The sequence below is a fragment of the Gracilinanus agilis genome, chromosome 1 (assembly GCF_016433145.1).
Source record: "Gracilinanus agilis isolate LMUSP501 chromosome 1, AgileGrace, whole genome shotgun sequence".
Classification (NCBI taxonomy): domain Eukaryota; kingdom Metazoa; phylum Chordata; class Mammalia; order Didelphimorphia; family Didelphidae; genus Gracilinanus; species Gracilinanus agilis.
This window is the reverse complement of record NC_058130.1, coordinates 466,476,707-466,488,894: the sequence shown is the minus strand read 5'-3', so window position 1 is coordinate 466,488,894 and position 12,188 is coordinate 466,476,707. Positions and strand designations below refer to the sequence as shown.

The 12,188-nt window shown below is 31.8% G+C and overlaps 1 pseudogene; it reads right to left on the bottom strand.

The window, feature by feature from the left end:
- Nucleotides 1-2,700: 2,700 nt before the first annotated feature.
- The window catches only part of LOC123252903, a 32,702-nt pseudogene continuing 23,214 nt past the window's right edge, over nucleotides 2,701-12,188 (bottom strand).

Below are 12,188 nucleotides of genomic sequence, written 5' to 3'. Positions count from 1 at the left end.
TTATCTATTCTTTCCTCAAAAATAGTCCACATTTGATGATACAACCTTCTTTGAAATAATTTTCTTTAACTTTTTTTGTCCTTTGTAATTTTTTATCTCATTATGTTAACAAAACAGGCATAAAAAGCTTAATGGATATTTTGAATAGGAATGAAGACAGTTTTAATTCATTAATAAAGCATTCTGTTTCCTTATTTATAAAATATGGATAATGAAGTGATCTCATAACTTCATGGTGGTGCTATGAAGAAATATTTTATAAACCAAATAGCTATGATTGTGTGTTTTTGTTAATATTGTCATTATTGCTAAAGAAAAAAAATACAGTAATGCTAAGCAACTTGATTTTCTAAAAATTAATTCACAGAGTGATATATTTAAACTTATCTTGTTGAACTAGAAAGTGCAATCAACAAAAAATTTAAGGAATTGTCAAGTTTTCAGGTCTATACTTCAACCTTAGGGGTCTTTTACATTTGTTGTGATCAACTACCATGAAAGGTATTAAATTTGTTCTTGAAGTACTTTGGAGCAGACCTGAAAGATGTTGCTATAATTTAAATCCATATTTTAATATTCATAGAAGAAATAAGTGATGCTTTATATAGAGATAGAATAAAGGCACCTTCAGTATAAAGGATCTTTGATATTGTCTTTTAAACTGCATTATTCAAGAGATAAGACTATAAATCTTATAGAGGCAGACTAATGAAAGTTACCAATCCACATACTTTTTTGGAGCCCTTGACTTAACCACATTAGGACTGAGTCTGTAATTCAAAAGACATAATATATAGTGTATCTGTTAATGCAAAACGTTGGTCTAATGATGACAATTAATATTGGATGTTAGAGGCTAAAGGGCACTATTTTGAATAAAGATTCAGATGTGCTGGATAAAAAAGCAGGGGTATGAGCAATTACATTTATAAAATATTACTTTAAAGGAAAATAGAAAATAAATATTCATGTAATTTTTAATAGACTTCATTTTCTCTCAATGTAAAGGTAGCATGGTCGATTACAGGAAACAATGAATATGTCTTGATGTTAATCATTCAATCAATTAATTAAGTATTTCTCTCTACTATGTTAGTGATATACACTAGAGATAGAAGAAATGGAAAGTTTTGTGCTTCCACATATTTATATTTTATTATGGGAAATAATTCTATGTCTCTTTATAATATCTTTCAAAATTAAATCAAGTACATGATAGTCACATGAAAATGATAATTTAATTTAGATTCTCCCCATTTACTCCTTTTCAATGTCTTCATTTTCAAGACAGAAATGGGTTCATGTTTCAATTCAAATAATTCTAATTTCTCTTTCTAACACTTATTTGGGGCAGCTATGTGGTGCAGTGTAAAGAATGCTAGGACTAAAATCAAGAAGACTCTTTTTTCTGACTTCAAATCTGCCCCCATACACTTACTAACTGTATGGCCCTGGGCAAGTAACTTCATCCTGTTTCCCTCAATTTTCTCATCTGTGAAATTAACTAGAGATGGAAAAGGCAAATCCATCAAGTATTTTTGCCAAGACAGTCTCACATGGAATTATGAAGAATTAGACATGACTGAAAATGCCTGGACAATGGCAATAAAAATCTTTTGTTTGGTCATAGCCATTTGCTTTATCCATAGATCAGACAATTACATTTTCCATTCTCCCCGAATTTACCAATCATATTACTCTTTTTAACAAAATCATTCATCCACTTTAGCCTTATTTTGGTATCCTATATGAGATATTGATCTATGCCTTATTTCAGCAAAACTTCTTTCCCTTTCACCTAGAAATATTTGTCTTGTCGTTCTTAGATCAAAAGCTTGAACCACTGAGTTTCTTGAGCATTAGGTAATATATGGTCATTTAAGAATGTGTATGGTGTCCCTAATCTGTTTGATTAATTCAGTGGCTCCCAAACTTTTTTGGCCTACTTCCCCCTTTCCAGAAAAAATATTACTTAGAGCCCCCTGGAAATTAATTTTTTTTAATTTTAATAGCAACTAATAGGAAAGATATATGTATTCATGTTCCTACCTTTTTCTTAAAATATAGTAAAGAAATAAGTAAATTAGAAACATTGAACTTTGAAATTATGACACTATTTATTGAACTTATAATAAAATGTAATACAAAAAAAGTTAAAACATTTGAAATCATCTTAATGAGAAAGATGAACTTGGTGTGCTGCTACCAATTTAGTAATCCTCGGCTCTATTTTTATCAGCAGTAATCTTAAATCACCGTGATTTACTATTTGCAATTGGTTTCTTTTTGTTGTTGTTGTTGTTCATAAATTGGTTACTGTACTGAATCCACATTCCACTAAATATGATGAAGGAAATGCAATGAAGAACTTTTGAATTACAGCCCATATTTCAGGATAAGCCATAGGGATCTCCTTTTTTAGCCAGAATTGTTGGTAGTTGCTTTTGAATTTAAATTTCAATTCATCATTTGTAGGTACTTCCATCAGTTCTTCTTGTAACTGTGGAGATTCCTCAGTGTTTGCACTTGAAAAAGGATCCAAAATCCAATCAGGTATGTTCATTTTCAAAATATCATCAAATCATTGATTAAATCTGAATGGAGAGCACCCAAGTGCTCACAATAAGAAAATATGTTTTCATCTTTATTTTTTGCTCCTGATAAATTTGGGAACTGGCTGAATTCCCCTCATCCAAAATTTCATTTGTACAGAAGAAGTTTTGGCACAAATACAGAAATAACAGATTTTGTTTTTATTAAATTCACTTCATCACCTTGAGGCTGAAGATTGCGTTCATTAAATTTTTGAAACAAGTCTGTCAAGTAAGCGATGTCACTTTTGGATTGAATTAAATTGGATCGTAAAGCATCATTTTTATGTTTCAAGAACTCCAGCACCGAGTTAAACAGTTTATAAAACCTATCTAAACAGGCACCCTTTGACAACCAATAAACTTCTGTATAAAGCAGAAAACAATTAAATTCTTCATCATTTTCAATACAAAGCTGTTTAAATAATCTGTCATTCAATGATTTGCTTCTTATTGTGTTGATAGCTTTAATTACCTTTTGCAATGAATTATGTAGGTGTGCATTAAAATTTTTGGCAACTAGATGTTGACTATGGATGATACAGTGTACTGTGAATGCAATTGGCACCTCCTTTTTTAAATATGCAAGAAAACCTCTGTAGTGCCCTACCATTGTTGGAGCACCATCTGTGGTTACTGATAAGATATTACTCAGAGGTATTTCTTTTTCTTTAAAAATATCATCCAATGCATGAAATATTGATTCTCCTCTAGTATCAGTTTGCAAATATTTTGCAAATAATAATTTTTGGCAAATTTGTTCCTCCTTTGTGAATTGCACACATGTTTAAAATAAAGGTTCATTTCCTGGCAAAGTTGACTCTTCAAGTTGAATAGAAAACTGAGATATTTTTAAATAACCACACAATGAATCGTCAACATCTTGAGCCATTTCATCAATTCTTCTTTGCACTGTATTATTGCTCAAAGAAATTTTCTTGATAATATCAGATGCTGACTTGTGTAGCACAGTACATATTACCTCACTTATAGCCGGTCTAATTAGTTCTTCACCAATAGTATGAGATTTTCCCAATTTGGCAATCATTAACAAAATATTGTAAGAAGCAAGCGAGCCATTGTCATCTTGTGTGGTTGCGCTTCAAAAGAATTTTGTCAATGGCGGTTGTTTGATAAATTTTTCTTTTAGTGTTCAAAAATATAATAAATCCTTATCTTTTTTATCACAATGAATTTTAGTGAAATGTTCTTGTAGTCTGGAAGGCTTCATAGCTTCATTTGATAAAACTTTCTGGCAATCAGGCACATTGGTAATGTATTGTTTATAGGCAACTCAATAAAGCCATATTTCAAATATTCCATATTATATTGTCTGCAATATATTTTTTCTTTGGTTGAGCCATTATCTGTAGAAAGAAAAAATAAAATTTTTATGGAGATATTTTAATAATATTTTTAGTAAATTTTTGAAATATTTTTGTAAAAAAAAACTAAAATAAATACCCATGATATAAATAAGCATGATATTAATTGTAAAGATCATACAATTATTACAAAATAAATAATACTTACCAAATATAGTCGCACTATTTATTAGTTAACTTTAACTTGTGTAATAAGGTGGGGTAATTTGGCTGATAACAAGGGAATTGGTGGTATAAGTGAGTCACCTGGGCCAGGGAGTGTATAACTACTCTAACTGGTGATTTGATACTGCCATGGATGTGTAGCCTGAGCTGTGATGCCCTGTCAGTCTCCCTGCTGTCTTTAGACTCCTTTAAGGTGGAGAGTGAGGAGCCCTTCCCTGCTGGAGTGAAAGCAGTACTCAATAGGGAGTGAAGCTGATACACACTTCCTGAATAAAATCGATGCTTGGCCAGTACTTCCTTTGGAGTCAAGTGATTGCTATTCTCCCCTCTCCTCAGTCCTTTGGCCCAGAATCATGTTATAATTAACTACAGGAGCTCACAGTTTCAGGCTAAGGGTTTATTTAAACACAGAAGGGAAAACTGAGGAAAAAGGGTTTAGGGTCTGGAGAAGCTGTTGCTAAGGGTGACTGGCCAGTGTTGGCAATGGACCTAGAAGGTAAGATCAGGCTGAGGGAACCAGCCTCAGCCAGAGATAATTTTCACTGCCCTGATGTTATGTGATCCACCAGCTAGAGAAATGAAGTTGATGAATTGGTTTAGGGGAGTCCATGTTGCTAGGCTGACTTAATCTAAATCCTGCCCACTTTCTACCATCCACACCTCCCTTCAACCTCCCTGGGACCTGAAGGGGAAGTCAGGGGTCGCAGGGTGTCTAGGTAAGGTGAAGGAAATCAGAATCCCCAGGTTGGTTCTATAGGGGTATTTATAGCCCCAGCTCAAACTCTCTGGCCTTGGGACTGGCACCTGCTGGGCCAAAGCTCCATTCTCCTAACTGACAGGATTGCCTAGGGTAATTTTGCAAATGCAAAAGATCTTGCATAAATCCTGCATTACACTTGTCACAATATCACAACAATCTAACCTTTGTTTGAGTTATATTATGCATAATAATTATGGGAAATCTCCAGATTCATAGCATTCTCAAAAATCTGCTGGTAGTAATGCTGGTAGCCAGTACTACCACTGCCTTTCCAGGCTTTGTCCAATCACAGGAGTAGCAGTTACCTGCAGCAATGCTTTTTTGGAATGGCAATTCAGTGGCACCACATGAACAGTAGCAGTACACGATTGCACATACCTCAATGCAAGTGAGGAAGTATGAGGAACCCAGCCAATGTCCAGTACATTGTTCAAAGAAAAATTAAGCATTATGAGAGGAACACATAAAATCAGTTTTTCTAAATCTTCTCTTCTCTCTTTTATACTATCACTGCTCCCTTACAGTTATTCACGTCCCCCAAATGCACCTGTGGCCATCACCACCTCCCTGGGTCTCTGTAGAACCCACCACGGCGTGGTGATGCCCACTTTGAGAATCACTGCATTAATTCATCACTCAATTAGCCAGACCAGATTGTTTTCATGTTTACCACTCCATAATATAATTTAGTTTTAGTAGTTCAGCATTAGAATTAGAAGTTCAGCATTCTAAACTTCACCCCTCCTCCTCCAATGGTCCTCTTGACATTGTTTCTTTTCTTCCTCAAGATGAATTTTCTTAAGTTCACCAGCATGGCTCTATAAAATAACTGTTGGTAATTTAATTGGTATGATAATATGCTTGTAAGTTACCTTGAGAAAAATTGTCATTTTTATTATTGTAAATCAGCCTACCCATGAGGAATTAATGTATCTTCAATTGTTTATATTTACCTTTCTTTTTCTAAAAAGTGTTTCAGGTTTTGCTATAATTCCAAGGATTATCTTTTTTGTGACCTGCGGTTATTTTAATCTAATTTCTCTTTCTTTCTATTGTTGCTGGGGGTTTTTGTTTGCTTGTTTGTTGTTTTTTTTTTTTTATTCAATAGAAGCATTAATGATTCAGGTGCATATTTTTTATACCCTAAAGTAGTTCTGAAGTTGTCGTTTCAACTAATTTTTTTAAATTTATTCTTTGGAATTTTCTAAGTATACCACAGTATCTTCTGTAAAGAGTGATAGTTTTATTTTTCTCATTTATTTTTTATTCCTTTATTTTATTTTAATTTCTTCTTATTATAGAAATTCTAGTACTATAATGAATGGTCAAAATTGATACCTTTATTTCAAACCTGATATTATGGGAAAGTTTAAGGTTTATTCCCATTACAGATAGTGCTAACTTTTGCTTTTAGATAGATACTATTTGTCATTTTAAGAAAGAATCCATTCATTCTTATGCTTTTTGGTTTTTAAATATGAATTGATGTTATATTTTATCCAAACATTTTTCTTCATCTATTGATATGATCATCTTATTTTTGTTATTGTTATTGATATGGTCCATTTTGCTGATAGTTTTCCTTATATTTGAATGAGTCCTGAATTGCTGGTATAAATCCTACCTGGTAACAGGGTATAATCTTTCTGATATATTACTATGATTTTCTTCCTAGTATTTTATTTAAAATTTTTATCAGTATTAATTGAGTAAATTTTTCTATAATTTTTTCTGTATGGATCCTTCATCTATGCATTCAAGAAACATATATATATATATATATATGTTTATATATATATATATATATATATATATATATACATATAAACTTTTAGATTATTTTCCCCTCTTAAATGTTTGGTAGAACTAATTTGTAAATTCATATGGTATATGGTTCCAGGGATTTTTCCTCAGAGAGTACATTGATGTCTTGTACAAATTATTTTCATGGATATATTTATATAAATTTTTTATTTCCTCTGCTTTTGATCTAGTAAATTCATATTATTGCATATATTCATTCTTTTCATTTGATGAAATAATCTACCTGAGTCAAAAACCATATTGAGGCAAACTTCCAAGAATATTGACTTATTGCAATGCTAGAAATTACTACAAATCAAGGTTCCCTAATTCCTACTAGTCAGAGAGATATGCGATTTACAAAACTTAATTTTAAGCAAAAAAAAGAATAACTCATATATCATAGAAAGTAGAAAATATTAAGAAAAATTTTAAAAAAAAACATGATTAAATTGAATAAGACATGTCATTTGACCAAGGTGCTTCCCAGGACTTCTGAAATTCACTTTTTCTACTTTTGCTAGCTTTCAGGGCTTAGACATGTTAGAAGCATAACAGTGAATTCTTAGGTAGAAGAACTACTGATTTCATTATTTTATTGGATTAGAACTCATGACTATCAATCCATAAATGATCTGCATATTTTTTGCAAAATAAATGCAAATAAACACTTTAATTTTCATTTGTAGCATATTCACCCTTTTCCTTTCTATTACTAATAATTTGGTTTTCTTCTTTTTAATCAAATTAACCAATGGCATCTATATTTTTAAAATATAAAACTAGCTCCCAATTTTACATATTAGTTCAGTGTCTAGATTTGTTTTACTTTCAAATTTATTAATCTTTCCTTTGATTTTCAGCATTTCTATTTTGATGTTTGATTGGAAAAATTTTAATTTGTTTATTTTTTTGTATACATGCCCAATTCATTGATTTAATCTTCTCTCATATACCTGAAGAGATATATATTTTCCTATAACTACTGATTTGGCTGTATCCCACAGTTTTGTAATGTTATTTCATTATTATCATTCTTTTGAATTACATTATTTATTGTTTCTATGATTTAGCCTTTGACCCACATGTTCTCTAGGAATAGATTTAGTTTCCAATTAGCATTTAATCTATGCTTTCATAGTGTTTTTTTAATATATATTTTTTGCATTATGGTCATAAAATGATGCATTTAATCTTTCTTTTTTTTCTTTGGTTGTGAGGATTTTATGGCCTAATATATGTTCAACTTTTTTTTTATTAAGGTTCCATGTATAGCTGAGAAAAAGGCATACTAATATCTATGAAAAACCTATCATAATTTTCCATGATTTTATTCATCCCTTTTCCTTTCTTATTTCTTGAATATTTCATTTGACTAGATCTGAGAGGAGTAAATTGACATTCCTAATAATGTCAACTTACTATTTCCTTCTGTTTTTCATTTAATTTTTCATTTGCTATTTGGTGTTGATGTTGAGTACTGATATTATTCCATTGCCTATGGTTCATTTTTGTTACCACAATGCCTAGTACATAGGAGTCTCTATATAAATGCTTGTTCTCCCCCTTTCTTTTTCCACTTCACCAGATTGCCCATGAAGAATACGATATATTTAGGAAAGACTAGAACCTACAGCATAAAGGATTGCAAAACCCTTTTTAAGTCCTGTTTTTCTCCTTTGATGTTTACTTGCCACCCAGTTCTTACCTATGTCTCCAAGATTTTGTAGCATAAGCTGTAGCCTTAATAGCATAAAACCATCTTGGTAGATGGGGTAAACCAAGGTTAACCAAAATTCCTCAAAACCATCTGAGATCCGGGATGGTTTCTATTCCACAATGAGAAAACTTCCTTGTTAGAAGTGGCAGATGTGAACAATTTTCCCTATAGTCTGTGAAGGCTATAGAAGAAGTCACTGAGGGGTGCTTAGAATTTGGTTAGCTATTGAAGAAACCAAGGTCATTTACTGCCAAAACTCTCTGACTAAACTAAGTTGTCTTGGGCTAAAAGAAGGTCTCACTGTTTGTTTGTTTTTTTGGCTCTACCACTTCATAATTTGATTTCTTATTTGTAGAAAGAAGGTTTTTAGATCACAAATGATAATTCTATCTTTCCTACCATCTTGTCTCCAGCTCTCACTATCTGAGTTAGAGGAAAGTGGAATAAAAGTTTGATTAATTTCTACATACTATTGGGGCCACCAAGTATACTTTCAAATTTCATATCTTGTAAAGAGGCTTCGATACATCATGCTTAAAAATTTATGAATGGCACAATATTAGGAAGAATAGTTAGCACATAAGATTTAACAATTAAATTTTATCTTTCTGATAACTTTAATAATTTTATTGTAGAGAGAAAAAAGAGAGGATCTCTGTAAAATCTTTGAACTATACTCAATTACTGAGAAGTAATATTATTTTCCAGTAGAGGACTGAGGATTATCCATTCATAAAGACAACAAAAAGTTAAAAGAGAGAAAATCTAGAATGAGAGTGTGGCCACAGCATCAAATGTTGCAGGAAGGTAAGCCTGAATAAGACTTGAGAAATTGCCATTTAAATTGGTAACTAAGAGAATTCTGAGCCTCTGGAGAAAATAACTTTATCTGAATTAAAAGGTTGTTAGCCAGAGTTTGGAAAGTATATAAAGAAAGAGGATGAGAGGTAATGAAGTTAGGCAATAAAGATAAAGATTTTTTTTCAAGAATTTTTATAAAGGAAAGAAGAAGTATATGTCCATAGCTATGAGAAGTAGTAAATATAGGCAGCATCCAGGTGGTTCAGTGGATTGAGAAACAGGCATAGAGATGGGAGATGCTAGGTTCAAATTTGTCCTCACAAACTTTTTGTGTTACTGTGGGCAAGTCACTTAATTCCTATAGACTCACCCTTACAACTCTGCTGCCTTGTAATCAATATACATTATGGATTCTAAGGTAGAAGGTAAGGGTTAAAAAAAAGGAAAAGGAATGTATTATCATTCATTATTAGATAAACTGACTTGGAAAGAAATATTATGACAGGGAGGCAGTCATTTTCATATATGAGATGAGACTATTTGAAATAGAGATTAGACATTGGAATAAGTAGCTGCTTATTTATTAAATTCCTTATTATTCTAGAGCAAATAATTAGGGAAAAAGTTGAAAATTATTAAGAGCAAAATTCTGACTCAATATTAGAAAGACTTTATCTGCTAATAAGAATAATCACAAAAGGGCCTTGCTAGATCATTATTTCCTCATCAGTGGAAGTATTCAAATAAAGGATAGATGAATGACTGTTAAGAATAGAGTTGATGGAATGAGAGAGTGAGTAATTTTAAGAGAATCAACTGCTAATTTGCCTCATAAATATAATCCTTGGCCATCATGTATAGAATATTGAATTTTTTCTTCATAGGATATATGAAGAATTCTAAATAATATTTTAATTTATTATTATATAAGAATAATTTTTAAAATCAAGAATTTCTATAGGGAGAGATGAACATTATACCACTCTATTCCCAGTGAGATACCTCATGTTCATACACAAAAATTGTGAGCACAGTATTAAGAAAACATGTCTTCCTTCCAATAAAAATAAGAAAAAAGATTGTTCAAAGCTACTGTAATAGGGGTATTTTGGAGATGGGATTAGATGAGATTAAATGGATTACTTTGGGCCACTATAAAGGTTTCTACACTGTGGGTGAAAGTGCCTAACAGACAGCTTTGACCAGGCCAGAGCCTGCACAGATAATCAAAGTCACAGTAAAGAAAATGTGTAGTTTATTCCCAAAGGTAGAGGTTAAGAGGGAAAGGAGAAAATCCCTGACATTAATTTTACTAGCTAAGTATCCCAGAATCTAAAGCCTTCTCATGAAGGGTCTTCAGTGATTTGATTTTCTTCTCTTATCATCCTCTCCTAGCTAATCTGTAAACCCAGTCCCTGTTCTGAATATCCTGCGGGAAACCCCTCTCTTGGTTGTTACTAGAGATATTGGTCTATAACAGATCAGGCATGGACCAAGGGAAACGTGCCAATTCCAGATGAACTCAAACCTCTGCTTACTGACAGCTTTAAGTTAATACAAGATAGGACAGGCTCTTAGGATCTTCTTCTAGAACACACAGCACAAGTACAGCAACACAGGGAGCAATAAGGATAGGATCAAAACCTCAGGACTTGGCATCCATTGCTACTAGGTCCACTTCCAGAGAGAGACAGACAGACCTAACAGTCTCTAGGTTCAGTTTGACCCTTCCCTGCAGCGGTCCAGAATCTTTCCCAGTTGGTCTCATGCATCTGTCCTCTGCAAATCTACATTTTCCTATTAAACCTATCTCTTCCTTATAACACTGCTAACATATATAACTTCCTTAAAGTTATTTAAAAATCACACAAAGTAACAGAGTAAACAAAAGAACATAGAATTAAATATCTGCTTTAGCTAGAACTATTCTAAAGATAACATATACAATTTTAAAGTTTAAAAATGTTAAAATATTTAAATTTGATAAGATATTCTTAACCACTACAGAAAAGTGACACAAAAAGCACAATAAAAAAGGAGTTTGAAGGCTATCCCTGGAGATTGTTTCAAGTTTTATCACTTTGAGATGCTATTCAATTGAGAATTTGAAATCTCTTTTAAAACTCAATGCAGGTTGAAAGGAGTTAATTTTACTGTAGCTGCAAAACTCAATGCTGAGTAGGTTTGGCATTTTAATCTGTTATGAGTACTGGTTTTAATTGCATTTATCCTCTTAAATTCAATTTTTCTTTTTCTAACACCTACTTTCCTTGACACATAAAACAATTTACTTTGATAATGGAAGTAAAGTATGATAATGTTTCATCCCATGTTTAAATATTTGCTACATGATATTAAATTTTCCTTTATTAGATTGCATAAAAGCATTATAAACTTTAAATTGAGTTGGAAAGGGAATGTTACACAATATAGTTGTCTGTTGCATTTTTTTCTTTAAAGGATGTAAATTATTTCCATTAAACTTTCCAGATATTTCATGGTATTCTATTATCATTTAAAATACACTTTTGAAGTATAAATAGAATTGTAATTTGACGGTTTTTAACTGAACAAATATTAAGTGCCTACTATGTTCTTCATTTTGATTAGACAAATGGCACAGTCCTTTACAAAAAATATAATATAATATAATAAATATGTAGATAAAAATAAGATGATAAAATATCATAAGGATGAAAAAGATAGTTATCACACTGCTATAAGTAATTCGAGGTGATTTTATTCATTTTCATGTAGGGAATCAAGGAAAGGTTCTTTGAAGAGGTAGCCTACTAAGATATGTTTTTCCCCCTTACAAAATAGTGATTTGTATGAGTGTATATAAATACACACACATAAAATTACTTCTTTATTTGTATTGTGATCTTCCTTCAGTTAGGGGCCTGCTTTTTTTAATCTTTAGAAACCTATCACCTAGAATTCCACTTTACATAGACTTAGCA